Raw genomic sequence first — 16,412 nt, 5'->3', positions numbered from 1 at the left:
ATGCGGGAATTAAGAAATTCTTTGTTGCAAGGTTCCTGGACTTTAAAATGATAGATAGCAAATTGGTTGTCTCTCAAGTACAGAAATTGCAAGTAATCATCCACGATCTCCTAGCAGAAGGTTTGATTGTGAATGATGCTTTCCAAGTAGCAGCAATAATTGAGAAGCTACCACCAATGTGGAAAGACTTTAAAAACTACTTGAAGCATAAACGCAAGGAGATGACTGTGGAAGATCTTATTGTCCGACTGCGTATTGAAGAGGAAAATAAAGATGCCTAGAGAAGATCAAAACAAAATTCTGCAATTAATGGAGCACATATTATTGAAGATGACCAAAATAATTCTAAGAAAAAGAAGAAAATTAAACAAGGAAGCAATCAACCTAAGAAGAAATTCAAGAAAAAATGTTTCAATTATGGCAAGATTGGCCACAAGTCCACGGATTGTCATGCCCCAAAGAAAGGCAAGAAAAAGGATCAAGCAAATATGATTGAATCCAACAAAGAATGCGATGATCTGTGTGCTATGTTCTAGGAATGGAACTTGGTGGGGAATCCTCGCAAATGGTGGATGGATTCTGATGCCACCCGCCATGTATGTGCCAACAAAGAGTTGTTTTTGTCATTTGCTCTAGCTCAAGTAGAAGAAATGATCTACATGGCTAACTCCGCTACTGCAAAAGTATAAGGAACAGGAAAAATATGCTTGAAAATGACTTTAGGAATGATCTTGACACTTAATAATGTCTTGTATGTTCCGGAGTTACATAGGAATTTAATTTCTGTTTCACTTCTAGATAAGAACAGATTCAAATGTGTAACCATTTCTGAAAAAATTGTAATTAGCAAAGGAGAAATGTATGTAGGAAAAAGATATCTTATCGAGGGCCTTTATAAGATGAATGTAATGAATATTGAAATAAATAAAAGTTCAAATTCTTCTAATTTTCTTGAGTCTTATGATTTATGGCACGAACGTTTAGGCCATGTTAATTATAAAACGTTATGAAAACTGATTAACTTAGAAGTTTTGTCAAACTTTGAGTGCAATAAACCAAAGTGTCAAACGTGTATGGAATCAAAGTATGCAAAGCATCCTTATAAGTCCGTTGAAAGGAATTTCAATCCTTTAGACTTAGTACACACTGACATTTGTGCTATGAAGTCAACACCATCACGTGGTGGAAAAAAGTATTTCATAACTTTTATTGATGATTGCACTAGATATTGTTATGTCTATTTGCAATAGTAAGGATGAAGCAATAAATGCGTTTAGGAAATATAAAATTGAAGTTGAAAATCAGTTAGATAAAAAGATAAAAATGATAAGAAGTGATAGGGGCGGAGAATATGAATCTCCTTTCACCGAAATATGTGTAGAGAATGGAATTGTCCATCAAACTATGGCCCCGTATTCACCCCAATTTAACGGAATTGCGGAAAGAAAAAACCGAACTTTGAAGGAAATGATGAATTCCTTGTTTATAAGTTTTGATTTACCGCAAAACTTATGGGGGGAGGCTATCCTTACAGCCAATCGTATACTCAACAGAGTTTACCATAGTAAGACACAATCAATTTCTTATGAAAAATAGAAAGAAAGGAAACCCAACTTAAAATATTTCAAAGTGTAGAGGTGTCTAGCAAAGGTCTAAATTCCTATGCCTAAAAGGGTTAAGATAGGACCTAAGACAGTGCACTGCGTGTTCATAGGTTATGCTAAAAGTAGTAAAGCATGTCAATTTTTGGTTCATAAATTTGAACATTCGGATATTAATAAAAATACGATAATTGAATCAAACAATGCTGAATTTTTTGAAAATATTTATCTGTATAAAACTAGATATGAACAATCTAGTGGGGGGTCTAAACGACCTTGAGATAAACCAAGTGAGAATGTACATAATGAAAAAAATCCAATACGTAGTACACGTCAAAGAACGTCTACTTCGTTTAGATCAGATTTTGTAATATTTCTCTTAGAAAATGAGCCGCAAATATTTAAGAAAGCGATGACATCTTTGGACTCATCCTTTTGGAAAGAGGCAGTCAATAGTGAGATTGATTCAATCTTAAGCAACCATACATGGGAATTGGTTGATCTTCCTCCCGAAAATAAACCTTTAGGTTCTAAATGGATCTTCAAAAGGAAGATGAAAGTAGATGGTACTATTGACAAATACAAGGCAAAACTTGTAGTAAAAGGCTTCAAACAAAAAGAAGGCCTTGATTACTTCGATACATACTCACCAGTAACAAAGATAACATCGATTCGAATGTTAATTGCCTTAGCTGTGGTATATGGCCTTGAAATCTATCAAATGGATGTGAAAAACGCTTTCCTAAATGGGGAATTGGAGGAAGAAATTTACATGGAATAGCCTGAGGGTTTTGTGGTTCCAGGAAAGGAAAACAAGGTGTGTAAACTTATTAAGTCATTATATGGACTAAAGCAAGAACCAAAACAATGGCATGCGAAGTTTGACCAAACCATGTTGGCAAACGAATTCAGAATAAATGAATGTGATAATGTGTTTATATTAAAGACACTCCAAATCACCAAGTCATTGTATGTTTATATGTGGATGATATGTTGATCATCAGCAGAGACATCTCTGACATAAATGCAACAAAACGAATGCTCAAGAGCAAGTTTGATATGAAAGACCTTAGAGTTGCAGATGTGATCTTAGGTATAAGAATCCATCTAACTCCACAAGGATTGGCACTGTCAGTCTCATTACATCGAAAATGTACTTGACAAGTTCAAGTATATAAAATTCGGTATTGCTAAGACTCCATTGGATGTGAGCTTTGCACTTCCAAAGAATGAAGGTGAAAGTGACTCATAATTGGAGTACGCAAGAGTATTGAGATGTTTAATGTATATAATGAATTGTACACAATCAGACATAGCATGCGCTATTAGTAAATTGAGTCGGTACACGAGTAATCCCAACAAAACTCATTGGATGGTAATGAAAAGAGTTTTGGGGTATCTTAAATACACTCAAGACTATGCCTTGCATTATAATAAATATCCTGCAGTACTTGAAGGATATAGTGATGCAAATTGGATCACCGGATCGAACGAAGTAAAATTCACGAGTGGATATGTATTTACTATCAGTGGAGGAGCAGTCTCTTGAAAATCATCCAAACAGACTTGTATTGCTCGCTCTATAATGGAATCTGAATTTATCGCATTGGATAAAGCCAGTAAAGAAGCAGAATGGCTCTGGAATTTCTTGGAAGATATTTCGCATTGGCCCAAGCCAGTGGCACTAGTATGTATACACTGTGATAGAAAAGCGGCAATAGGTAGGGCAGGGAGCATGATGTACAACAGTAAATCTCATCACATACGATAGAGATATAATACTGTTAGGGAACTTCTCTCTAGTGGAATTATCACTGTTGACTATGTAAAGTCAAAGGATAAGGTGTTGAATCCGCTTACAAATGGCCTATCTAGAGAAGGAGTAGAAAGGACATCCAAGGAAATGAGTTTAAGGCCTAGGACAAGTCAGCATAACGGTAACTCTATCTAGCAGACTGAAGATCCCAAGAGCTAGGTTCAAGGAGATCAAACAAAGTTGTGTCTGACAGGTTCAACATTGTCAATTACCCAACCCATTCTCATGATGTAGACACTGTATTGTAAACTAGGATAAGACTTAAGGTGAAAAGTCTTTTAATGATTATCTAAATTTGGCAGATTTGACCAAATAGTTTAATCTATAGGATTAAATGTTTAGAAATCATCCATGTGAGGGTGAAGTAGAAGCCGCTTCAAGGAAAATGTTAGTAAAGGCCTATTCTCTAAGCTCTCATGAAACCGGGACGTGTTCATGGATGAAAATAATAAAACCCTGAGAATCATAAATGGTAAAAGGCTGGTTGTGTGACATGTGTTGTCTAGGTGTATATTAAAGATCGATGGTTCAAAGATATCAAATCTACCAATTGATCGAGTGCATCCGATGCATGTTCACTACGGAAAGTTCAAAGGGAAACCCATTTATCCAGATACAATCAGTCTTTGCTTGATGGTCACATACTTGCTCATAAATTTTTACGAAAAATAGACATTCCCCATTCATGTAGGGGATTGTTGGGTTCAATATGTATGAAAAAAGGTGTGAATGGAAAATGGAGAGAAAATGGTGGAAAAAAGGAGACACCAATTTAGAAGGTATACTCCCAAATTAAAAAGTTCACTAATTCTCCCACATTGGTGGAAGAAGGGAACTTTGAAGTGTTTTAATAGAAAGCACTTACTCCACATGCTAAGTGAGGTAAGAAATAAGAGATGCCTCGCGCCGTCGTCATCGTTGCTCGCTCGACTCTGCTTCGGATTCGAATTTGGATTTGGATAATTCTGAAAAATACCAAAGGGAAAAATGAATAACGCAGTAAATATTTTCTGTGTTAAAGTAAATATTTTCTGTGTTTAATACTCCATTTATATGCACTTCAGTAGTGTTTCGAAACATGCATGCATAAGCTGTTTCGAACTGAAAAGATGCTTCAGAAGGATGCACTGTTTTGAACTAGTGCTTCTAAAGGATGCAATCCTTCAGCGAAATGACACACTGCTTCAAGAAATGATATGCCTGTTCGGAACAGACATATTCCTTGGACAAACAGACATAATTTTTCAGAAAAAGGTACAACCTTTGAAGTGAACCATTGTCTCTTTTCAGAAGAGGTGTGTTATGGATATATAAACCTGCTTTCATTCACAGGTTTACATACGAAATTTTCAGAATACAAAACTCTTCTTCTCTTAAAAATATTCTATGTGATCATTCAAACCGTTGAGTGCATTCATGAAATCCAATTATTTGAGGTACCGCTATAATTGGATTGAAGGTCATTTTATCCTGGGAGAAAAATTTCATAACCTCGGATACAGTGAGGGGAATTATTCCTTAAGGACACTGCGTGAACTCGGGGGACTTGGTCTAAAATTTCTGTTTCATCTATTTTCTGATATCTAACACACTTCTTAGATGGATTAGTAATAATCTTGTGTTGAAGGTGTTAAAGAACTTCAAAACTGTTATTGTTCATACATGAACTTGTTATGAAGTTGTTGTATTAATACAAATTCTAGTACTTGTATATGGAAAATAACAGTTGTTGTGTAGCACTAATAGTTGCACAATTTGATGAACAAATAGTAGAAACTAAGGAGACAATGATGAAGTGCAGATGGCGAAACGATACAAACAGTAACCAAAACCATGTAAAGCTGAAACTATTATTAGCTTTTAGTGTAGGTTAATTAATTGAAGCTGAAGAAATGAGTTTATTTGACAAAATCAACACTACGTTCTGAATTAATCTAGAATGTTGCATTTGATGCATAATTAAAAAGGGGAGGTAACACCTACATGTAATTCCTTTCAACTAACCTGACATTGCAGCAGAAGTGATTTGACCATTTTCAAAAAGCGACCAAGAAAAGTGGACAATATCGACATTTAGAGCAGTCCAACAAGTAGTAACAAAGGTAGCTTCAAACATACTCAAGAACAATGGCAAACGGTTGACACGAATCATTTGTCAAAACAGTAGCAGATCGTCACAAATAGATTGACACCAACCATTTGTCAAAACAGTAGCAGATAGTCACAAATTAATTGATGGTGAAGTCCTAAAATAAACGTTTAATAGCACATACAAGTTGTAAATATGTAAATTAATTGTCTTTTCTTGCTCTTTCTATCTATCAACAATTCATAGTAAGTATGACTCCGTTCAAAAATGCTACTCTACTTAAATATAGCGGCAATTAAACAAGACGACTCACACAGATGAGCAGTGGCGGAGCCACCACCCTTTGTCGGAAATTTTTTTCGAGTATATAGGTTAAATATAGATATTTATGGTTATATACATGTTGTTGCACACCCTTGACAAACTAGAGAAGCATAATCTAGTGGTCAAGAGTGTGCATTTCTGCATCAACAACCCGGGTTCGAACCTTTGCAGGTATAACAGTTCTTTGTCCAAGGAAAACTATGAACACTCTTAACCAAAAGTCTGACTCCGCCACTGCAGATGAGCATATATTCATGTTGATATAGAGAGAGGTTAAGTTCAAACAAAAATCTTGAAAAAAAAATCAGACTTTAGTGTAACACTACATTCAAATTAACTGAACTTTCCATCTTTATAGCTTAAGGGAAAGAAGATAATTAAGCCTGACAAAAATATTTGTTTGTATATGTTTTTGCAAGTTTCTTGATAGTGTAAGGGACAAAAGATATAATACCTGGAAGAAAGCAAAAGAATCTTCCAAGAAAGAAAGCATAGCAAAAACTACCATATTGTGGAAAAGAAATCAGAAAACTCAAAATAAATTACTACATGTAGGCTGAAGGTTCTTGGAACAGGAAAAAGGAAAAGAAAAACTAAAAGTGGAGATGAAGAAAATACCTTAAATTTTTTGAAAGCAGAAGAAAAATGGGAAAATCTTTTATCTATAAATTTTCACACGATTTTTCTAGCTTCAGAAGCATTGTACTATCTAAACCTCACTTGATCAAGTGATGTTTTATTGCAGCAAAAACAGCTGGCGAAGGCATAATCATAACTCAATAGTTAAGGAACTGACTTCAAATTGCAAATCGTCATTCCAACTAAAGAAAAATTATCAAAGCCTAATAAGCAATTACATATTGCTCCATAGATAGTAAATATCATAAGCATGACAGAAAGAGAGAAAAAGAGATCAATCAATTTTGTATTTCAAGTGGTTTATTAAACAAATCATAAGTGAGTTATATGCCTTACACATCTATATGAGAGTACCTTGTCATAAATAGGAACTGGAAGAACCAAAAGCTACTTATGTATGGACAAGACAAAGAAGCGTGAGAAATAGGGTAGAGAACGAAAATAGAAAAATACTTTTAACAAATTGACATTGATGCATTTTTCTCTTGTGGATAGTGAAATACTATAGCTGGGGTCAGTTCTTATGACACAGGTTACAACACTCAATTGCGTTGAGCATATGATAAATACAACACAGTGATCAAAGAGTTGAGAACAATGACGGTGTCATACTTTGCATGTTCTCTGTTGGGAAAGGGGAATTTATTTATCATTTTCATCCCACTATGATTCCAGCAAATTAATTCTTAAAACCTGTCAGTCAGTATCTTCATGACTTGCTGCAACTTACTAAGGAATTCAGCAAAAAGTGATAACTGATCCCGGGATCCTTCAGCCTCATTACTCTGAAAACAAAAACATAAATGAAAATGTGACGAATTATTCTAATTTTTTCTAATGCCATGTAAGGCAAAAGAAAGGATAAAACAAATCAGTAAGAAAACTAAAAAATAAAAATGGTTAAAATTGAAGAAAAGGTAAAGGTTGGGTCTGGCCTTCCACCTCCTACACTTTCAAACAAAGCTTCTAGGAATGACAGTATATATGCGAAGCAGATGCACCAAAAATAGTATACATAGCTTCATTCAAAATCTTTTCACATAAGTATTTAGGAAACACACTCAAAAATGTTCTACAACACTTGATCAATATATTAAACAACGAAGGTATAACGTTAAGCTTAACAAAGGATAGAAAAACTTCTCACTTGATGCCACATCTGACAGCGCCCAAGCACACATACAAGTGTACGTGGTTTTATCAAGTAATAAAGTGGCCTTCAAGAAGCCAAGTGTCGATCCCAAGGAGACTTGATTCAATAACAATTCTATTTTAGTTCACAATTTCGATTTAGTTGATGCAAACGTAACCGAAAAGAGAGTTTGTAATTTATAACTAGAGAAAAGTAAACAATGCGTAATGTAAGGATCTTGAAACAATCAATAGGAGGAAAACCAGGGTTAAAGCACTTTCAAACAATCATACTTATTGAACTTCATTCGTTAACTTGTTTATCTTGGTTGTTGATTCGTAGGGTTAGTTGCATGATTATGGTTTCCCAACCTCTAATCCTTTACCTAAGTTGAACCTTACAACTACATCGTTGAGCGGGGATGTAATGTTCCACTTAAGTTCTTTAATCTATCATCCTACATTTGAATCAAGTAAGACATCTAAGTACATCCATGTCCAAGATACTAATTTCAATTCCTTATTTCATAAAGAAATACAAACTATACTTTATTTATTCCCATGTTCTATCTTCATATTCCCTCTTCCGAGATCAAAAGGTAGACAATTGATGTATTCTAAGGGTCGCAAATCCTTAAAATAGTTATAACAAGAATAAACAAACAATCAATAATGATAAGCAAATCAAACGAACTTAATTCAAAACAATAGTATTCATGTTCTTGGCTTTAACCTTGGAAAGAGGTTTTTAGCCACTCATAGTCATAATCAATATCCAAATAATTGTATGAATGATTAAAACCATAAATAAAGCTAAATTAAGGAAATAAAAACCTAAAAAGAAGTGATAACCTCCAATGTTGTTCCAATCGATCTAGGGGTTCCAAGATGATTAAAACGTGATTTAACACGTTATATTTATAGTAAACAAGTCATAAACCGACTAGGATTAGGTTTCCATGTTATTTCCTTTCAGCTGGGCAGTTTTTTCCGCTTTTGATGGCCACCGCGTCGCGGTGGTGAGTGAATTGGCAATTGTCAAACTCCAGAATCTTACCACGATTACACCGCATCGCGGTGCCTCCTTCATCGCCATTAAAAGCTACACGCGCCATTGGGTCATTATTTTTGGCCTCTTATGAATCCAGTGGTGTTTTGCACACGTCAATTGGCCACTCCTATCGTCCACACGCGCCCTCGACATTTCAGGACTCCAAATGGAGTCAATTTTTGTATTGTGCTTTCGTTGAGCCATTTCGAGCCTTTTTGAGTTGTTTCCACTTGATTTGAAGCTTGTATATACTTCATATATCATCATAATCCATTCACCAAGCATCCTAAAGCATTAAACACAACAATTTAGAGCTCAAAACAACACAATATCCAAGACGGTGAATCAAAAACACGAGCTTAGCATAGGCTAATTTCACTTTGATCTCTAACTCATTGTTTTGACCCTTGGCTTGATCCAATTGACCCTTGAACATTATAAACAAGTTGTTTCACATATAAATACATAATAACAATCTTAGTAACTCATTAAAACACATTAGAACTCAACACAAGCGACTAGACAACACCTAGCTCAAGCTAGTCACACTAGTTTTCTCAGTTAAACTCTAAATGGTCGAATTGAATCAAAAGTTGTATTGAAACACCATTAAACATTGTGAACACATACTTGGACACATAAATGCTCATTTATATTATTATCAACACATATAGCATAAGAATCATCCTTAAAACAAGGCTAAAAAGGCTATAATAGTAAAACTAGAATGCATAAATTCACCCAACATCAACATCGTATGTCCAAAATCCAGAAGCAGCACAAAGTGCTAATCTGCAAAAAATCTACATCCAAAGTCAAACAATTATCAGAACTCTACTACACCGTCCAGCCCACATTCAATCTAGCAAGCAAGATATGTACTTGTTGTGCTAGCTTGAGTGCTTGATAGACACATAAAGACGCCCACTAATTTACTTAGCATAAACTTAAGATAAATCTCCCAACAATTTGATCTCCCCCCGCCAACCCCCCCAAGCTATACCGTTACTTTCTCCCCAGTGAATGCAGTTTTTTTGTTCATGTGTAGAAAAATGTAAAAGATATAAAGCACCAAAATCTTTAAGAAATAAAACAAGGTAAATTTTAGTGATGAATTAAGCCAACAGTTTCATTCAAACAGGGAGAAGAAATCATGTAGGTAATCTTCCACCCAACGTAGGAACATAGAGAAGAGGAACATACAGTGAACACAATTATACCTGTGTACCGAAGAAGACATCACCCTTAATTTGATTAACTTTAATGGCTACAAAATTATGCCTAATAGCATTCATAGAAATCTTCTCAATAACAGCAAAGTCAAAGAATAGAATCTTCTTAGATAGGTCACTAATCTGAATTGTCAGATGCACCTAAGATACCTGTAGACATATAAAGAACAAAATAACCACAGTCAAAAGTTAAAATGTAAGACAAAATATCAAATGACAAAGGACTCCAAAGATAAATGCGAGAACCTGCTGAAGCAACCTCAGAGTTGCAAGCTTTTCCAAGGTTGGAATATAATGGGACAGTTGCACTTCAGGAACCGAAGAAGCCAAAGAGAGATTACCCCCAAGCATCGATATTACACTAATGACCATTGGAACTTTTGGAACTACTGGCAAAGGACTAACTCAACCTTTGACGACATTCATTTTTGGCCGAATTGTTAATTCTTTTGTGGTGCTTCATTTTTTAATGAGTTTCTTCCTCAAATTTCTATGATACTAATTACTTTTTTTGAATTTGAGGTCAAGATGTGACAAGTGTCTGAGATAATATAAGTTGCGTCATTACTAATTTCTTTTTATTTCCGAAAACTTTGTCATTTGTCAATATTTCGAACCGTTTGATTTTAAACATAACTTTCAAAGAATAGAGATGGCTAATACCCTCCCAAAGTCTCATCTCATATTGTTCTGAAAATTTCTCTTAACATTTGTTTTCACTGAAAACATGCTCATCACAACGAACTCGTACCTTTTAAATATCTTCTCATCTTCACAAGTTACAGACAAGCGATATGTGAATCAAGGAGATCATGTCTTCTTCTTCTTCCTAGGTAAAAGCCAAAAGATGATGTGTTAGTCTAAAGTGTTAAATTTTCAAGCAATATACACATCCATCTCACCAAAGCGAAAAGAAAATTTGATGTACAGGCTTAAAGTGATAACATCAGCCTATAACCCTCTATCTTCCCATAAATTTCCTTTTTGGCTGTAAATTCTAATATTAAAGCTCGTAACAAATCATCTTCCGCGGTTTGCTTCATTAGAATTTGCATGACACCTAATTATTTTGATCCTAACACAAACAATCCCAATGTATCTGAAGAAAGTTAAGGAGCAAAAGCTACTCGCCTGAGAGGCCAACCAACCAACTTTGCTACATTTAGTTATCATTCTCTCTCTCTTTATACTCCACAAAATTACATAACAGGCTAAAAAAAATCTATTGGCTTTTATTTAGTGGTGATTTTAAAACACAACAAACACTAAAAAAAAAATACAAACACTAAAAAAAAAATATCTTTCCATTTTCCAGTACTCTTTTTGTTCAAAGAAATTTTTAAGCCTCAAACCAAAATCATTAATTTTCTCAAACCAGTTACATAAACTTGAAGAACCCACAATATATATTAACATAATTTGATGAATGATGGATGAAATTTGGTTGAGGCATTTTCAGAAACAGTTGGTGGGCAAAAAATGAAACTGCAAATCTTTGAAAGAATTCAAGATGAAAAAAAGTTATGATATACTTCAAAGCTATTACACATTAAAGGAGTTGTTAAAAGACAGCTAAAATCTTCATAATTTATTCGCAACACACCCGATGTAGGGTCCGGAAGGTAGTGCGTACGCATACCTTACCCCTAATTCTTAATGAATTTTTTAAGTGGCCCAGATCGAAGAACAAGATTAGAAATTAAAGTTACTTTAATAATAGAAAATAATTAGAAATGGGGTAGAAGAAAATTAACCTGAACTATTTTCATCATATAAGAAAAGTGTAGGCATTCATGTCACCATAAAAAAATGAGGGTGATTATGACACTTATCGCAATATACCTTACTTGTAAGCCTATCACCAAACTTATATAAAAATAGAAAAAGATATAAATATCTCAAGGTAAGGCTTCTAGAATGAAGTCGAATCATAGAAGTAATCATAACAACATAAAAAAACTTATTCAAAATATCAAATATGCCTAAAATCACGTGTCAATAGTGGAAGAACTACTAATACAAGAGTCAAATACATCGAAAAATAACCAAAAGAAATAATATATGTCTCCGAATACTAATAAAGACATAACTACTTTAGAAAGTTAGAGGTGAACTCGAACGCATGAATGTCCAACCACTACCTTGGAAGCTCCAATAATCGCTCGAGTTAAGCAAGTTGAGGCAAACTCGAGCTAGGACCTGCACCGAAAGGCCGCAATAGGCATGAGTACAGTCCAATTGTACTCAGTAGGCATCATAGGCCGACCAAGCAAAGTAGTAAATAAAATCTAAAATAAGGTTTTCGAAACCATCAAAAATCACAATATCACATAAATGATACCAAAATGAATTGAAAATCATGTCAATCACTTCCACACTCTAGAAATATCATAATACAACTACGAGGAGGGATAAAATAGTTAAATCACACAAAATCACAAATTTCACATATTTCATCAAATTTTTAAGTCTTTACAATTCATCCTTCAGATAATTTACTCACCATCAAAGAAGATATTAAAACCCCAAAAGTTAATGAAGCTAACCCTCTGATTGGATGGTGGTTTCACATGATATAGTTTTATTTGTTTTGATTGTTTCTTAAAATATATGGTATTGTATAGTTTAATTGCATGGTTTGTTAACTATGAGAACCTTCATTTTATGAATTCACCAATTTGGTGGTATCCCATACTTTATTTTTTTTTTCAATTATACCCTTATTTAATATTATATAATCTTATTTTATCCTTTACACTATATTATTTAACTTCATCTCCTACTTCGACCCCCAACCCCACCAACCTCGCCCCCAACCCGACCCCCCTCCTACTGAACGCCCACCCAATTATTTTTTTTAAAAAAAAAATCCAAAACTTATTCGTATCCGACCCCCATCCCCAAACCCCCCCCCACCACCTACTCCCCCCCCCCCCCCCACTAATTTCATTTTTATTTTTAAAATTTATTTTTTAAAACTTTTAAGAAAATTTTCTTACACCATCCTACTCCCTACCAGCTCCCTCTTCCTGACCCTTTCCCCCCTACCCACATGCACACAAAAAAAAAAATGGATATAATTTTTGTAAAAAAAAATTAGAACTTTTTTCTTACCCCCACCTCCACCCTTACCCCTACTCCACTACCCCCACCCCAAATGTTTATTTTAAAAAAATTAAATTTTTAACCACACCACCGTTTATCATATACGTTTTCATTATTTTGTGTTAAATGTATACAAATGCTTTTAGAATTTTTTTTTTCTACTTGTGTTACGAACACAAGAAAATAAGTAAGAAAGAATTTATTTTCTCAAAAAATAATTTTTTTGGGATCCCATACCGAACACACCCGTAGCATACCCAAAAAATACATTCAAACTTTGTACTTGTTGTCGGTGTCACATCTCATAATATCAAAAAGAAAAAAAAATTGTTACTATAAAAAGTAAATTTGATTATATTATTTGATCTACTATTTTATTGACTTTTTTTAGAATTTAAATGAATTTAACAACTTAATATATCTACATGACATAATTATGATAAATTAGTAGGAAGAAAATTATTTTATTAACAATTATTGATAAATTTAATATTTATAAAAATTAAAGGCATTTTAGTAAACTTATCAGTTACAATACAGTACCATACTATCAAACCAAACAATAAAACTGTCATTAAACAACACTGAACGATACAGTTTATCCAAACATTATATTGTGCTATACTGTATTGTACTATAACCATACCATATCATACAGTACCGTACATAATGAAACCATGACAAATCACTATTCAAACAAAGTGTAAAGCTAAAATGGAAGATTGTTACGTGTTCGTTGAAAGTCAGAATGAAGCAACACGCATCAGTTTGATGAGATAAAATGACCAACATGCCCTTATTTGAAAACTTAATGACGAAAAACACACATGTCGAATATGGCTCTTCTAATATATTACTAGATATGCACGGCCCGTGCCAGTATATATATTTTTATTTTAATTTATGTGACGTAAATAAAATTTAGATAATTAATCATTAAAATAATTTAAGTTTTTAATTATTGTGATTTATAATACTTTTTCTTCTCTTTCAATTTAATTGACAATGATATAATTTCGAGATCCAGCCAAATATTTTATATTTTTTTAATTTTTAAAATTGTTAATTATGTGATTTATAATATTTTTTACATAATTTTTCAATAAGATATGAATATTCTATTCGTCCCAATTTATGCGGCATAGATAAAATTTTGGCAATTAGTCAATTTTTTAAATATTTTGTTAATTATTGTTGTTTACTGTACTTTTTATTTTATTTTCAAATAATTTATGTTGTTTTATATCTTCCTCTGTCCCATCCCAATGTATATGACATTGATATAATTTTGATAGTCAATCAAATTTGGTATGTTGACATATCATTTTGTTATTTTTAATTTTTTAATATATAAATGACTTATAATAAGGGGTGGTATCGTAAAATCATCGTTTGAAGGACGACAGTTTAATTTAAAACATCAAGAGTTAAACAAGTTAATTTCGCATTTTATGTCTATTTTATCTTTTTTATTAAATATTATTAATATTTTTAATACTTACATGACTCATAATAATTAGTTAAGAGCGATTGATTATGTTACTCCTATAAAAATTAACATAATTTTATCATATCCAATAGTAATCATTGATAACTCACTAGAGTAGTATATTAATCAAATACGGGATGCTATATTTTGCATATACAAAATATGTTTTTTTTATTTTCCATTCGGTATCCGGTATTCGGTGCCCGCATTGGAGCCCTAAATAATCCGGATCGCGCGTTGCAGGGCTCATTAAGGTGGTAGCGCTCCGAACAGAGTTTTCTCCATACCCAGGGTCGAACCCTCGACCTCTAGTTAAGGCTGGAGCAACCTCATCCACTGCACCACAACCCATGTTGGTCAAAATATAATATTATTAAATATTATTGAAAAGTGCATTATGTTTATCTCTCACAATAATAAAATTTTATAATATATTTTTCTTTATTTCTTTTTTACTTAATACATATTGACCCAACACAAATCTTAAGAAAATAATCATTAGGAATTTATTTTATTAAATTAAATTGATTAATTTTGTACTTTAAAAAATAAAGTTAATTTTAAATATCCAAATTTCTATATAAGAAAAAAATAATTTTAAAATTTAAATTTACTAAAAAAAATAATTTTGAATATAAATGTCAATTAAAATAATAAAATTGATTTACTTTAAATATTTAGTTGCAATTAATTAAGATGAAATTAATATATTATTAAATTACTTAAATTTAAGATGCTATATTTTGCATAGATAAAATATGATATATTTTTTTGGTTTCCCATTCAGTGTTCGGTGCCCGCATTGGAGCCCCGACTAATCTAGATCGCGCATTGCAGAACCCATTAAGGTGGCAGCGCTCCGAACAAAGTTTTCTCCATACCCAGGGTCGAACCCTCGACCTCTGGTTAAGGGTAGAGAAGCCCCATCCACTACACCACAACCCATGTTGGTAAATACGATATTATTAAACATTATTAGATAGTGCGTTATGTTTATCTCTCACAATAATAAAATTTTATTATATATTTTTCTTTATTTCTTTTTCACTTCATACATATTGACCCAACACTCTTAAGAAAATATTCATTAGAAATTTATTTTATTAAATTAAATTTATTAATTTATGCTTTAAAAATTTAAAGTTAAGTTTAAATATTAGTATTTCTATATAAGAAAAAATAATTTTAAAATTTAAATTCACTAAAATACATAAGTAAAAAAAAATTAATTTTTAATATAAAAGTCAATTAAAATAATAAAATTGATTTACTTTAAATATTTAGATAAAGTTAATTAAGATAAAATTATTATATTATTAAATTATTTAAATTTAAATAATTTAAATTAAATCTATACAAAGTTGGAAAGTACTGTGGGACCCACCCATCATTATATATATGCATATTTAAATGTAACTTGGAGGGCAATCTTGTAAATAAATAGAATAAGGTGGACTTATTTAAGGGTATGGTCTGTAATCAAATGAAAGATTGTGTGCATTTTTTAAAGTTATTAATAAGATATAACTAACACAACACAAAAGACAGATTCTTCAAGCAGATTTTTTTATAAAAAGACTAAAATGCCCTCAACTTTTCATTAAATTCCAAGAAGCACACATGTTGAAGTGTTGCTTCAAATATATAGAATTACTAGATATCGATGGCCCGTTAGCACGGGCCAAATATATATTTTTTTGGTTTTAATTTATGTAATACAAATAAAATTAGCATAATCAATCATTAAAATAATTTAACTTCTTAATTATTATGATTTATAATACTCTATCTTCTACTTCAATTTAAGTAATACTGAGATAATTTCGACAGTTAGTCAAATATTTTGTATTTTTTATTTTTTTAAGTTACTGATTATGCGATTTATAATTTTTCAATAAGATATGAATACTCTCTCCGTCTCAATTTATGTGGCAT

General features: G+C 32.5%; 1 long non-coding RNA gene across 6 annotated transcripts; it reads right to left on the bottom strand.

The window, feature by feature from the left end:
• Positions 1-6,898: 6,898 nt before the first annotated feature.
• LOC107851754 lies at positions 6,899-11,741 on the bottom strand. 6 transcript variants are annotated; one of them, XR_001669150.2, is made up of 4 exons: positions 11,638-11,741; positions 9,872-10,712; positions 8,453-8,937; positions 6,899-7,254 (listed from the first exon to the last, which is right to left on the bottom strand). It is a non-coding gene; the product is annotated as an uncharacterized LOC107851754 (long non-coding RNA). The 6 variants fall into 6 exon arrangements; XR_001669149.2 differs by lacking the exon at positions 11,638-11,741 and adding an exon at positions 11,523-11,626; XR_007048350.1 differs by lacking the exon at positions 11,638-11,741 and adding an exon at positions 11,487-11,547.
• Positions 11,742-16,412: the final 4,671 nt, after the last annotated feature.

The sequence above is a fragment of the Capsicum annuum genome, chromosome 12 (genome assembly GCF_002878395.1).
Source record: "Capsicum annuum cultivar UCD-10X-F1 chromosome 12, UCD10Xv1.1, whole genome shotgun sequence".
In the NCBI taxonomy this organism is placed as follows: Eukaryota; Viridiplantae; Streptophyta; class Magnoliopsida; order Solanales; family Solanaceae; genus Capsicum; species Capsicum annuum.
The sequence above is the reverse complement of the archived record's forward strand: the minus strand, read 5'-3'. Positions and strand labels throughout refer to the sequence as shown.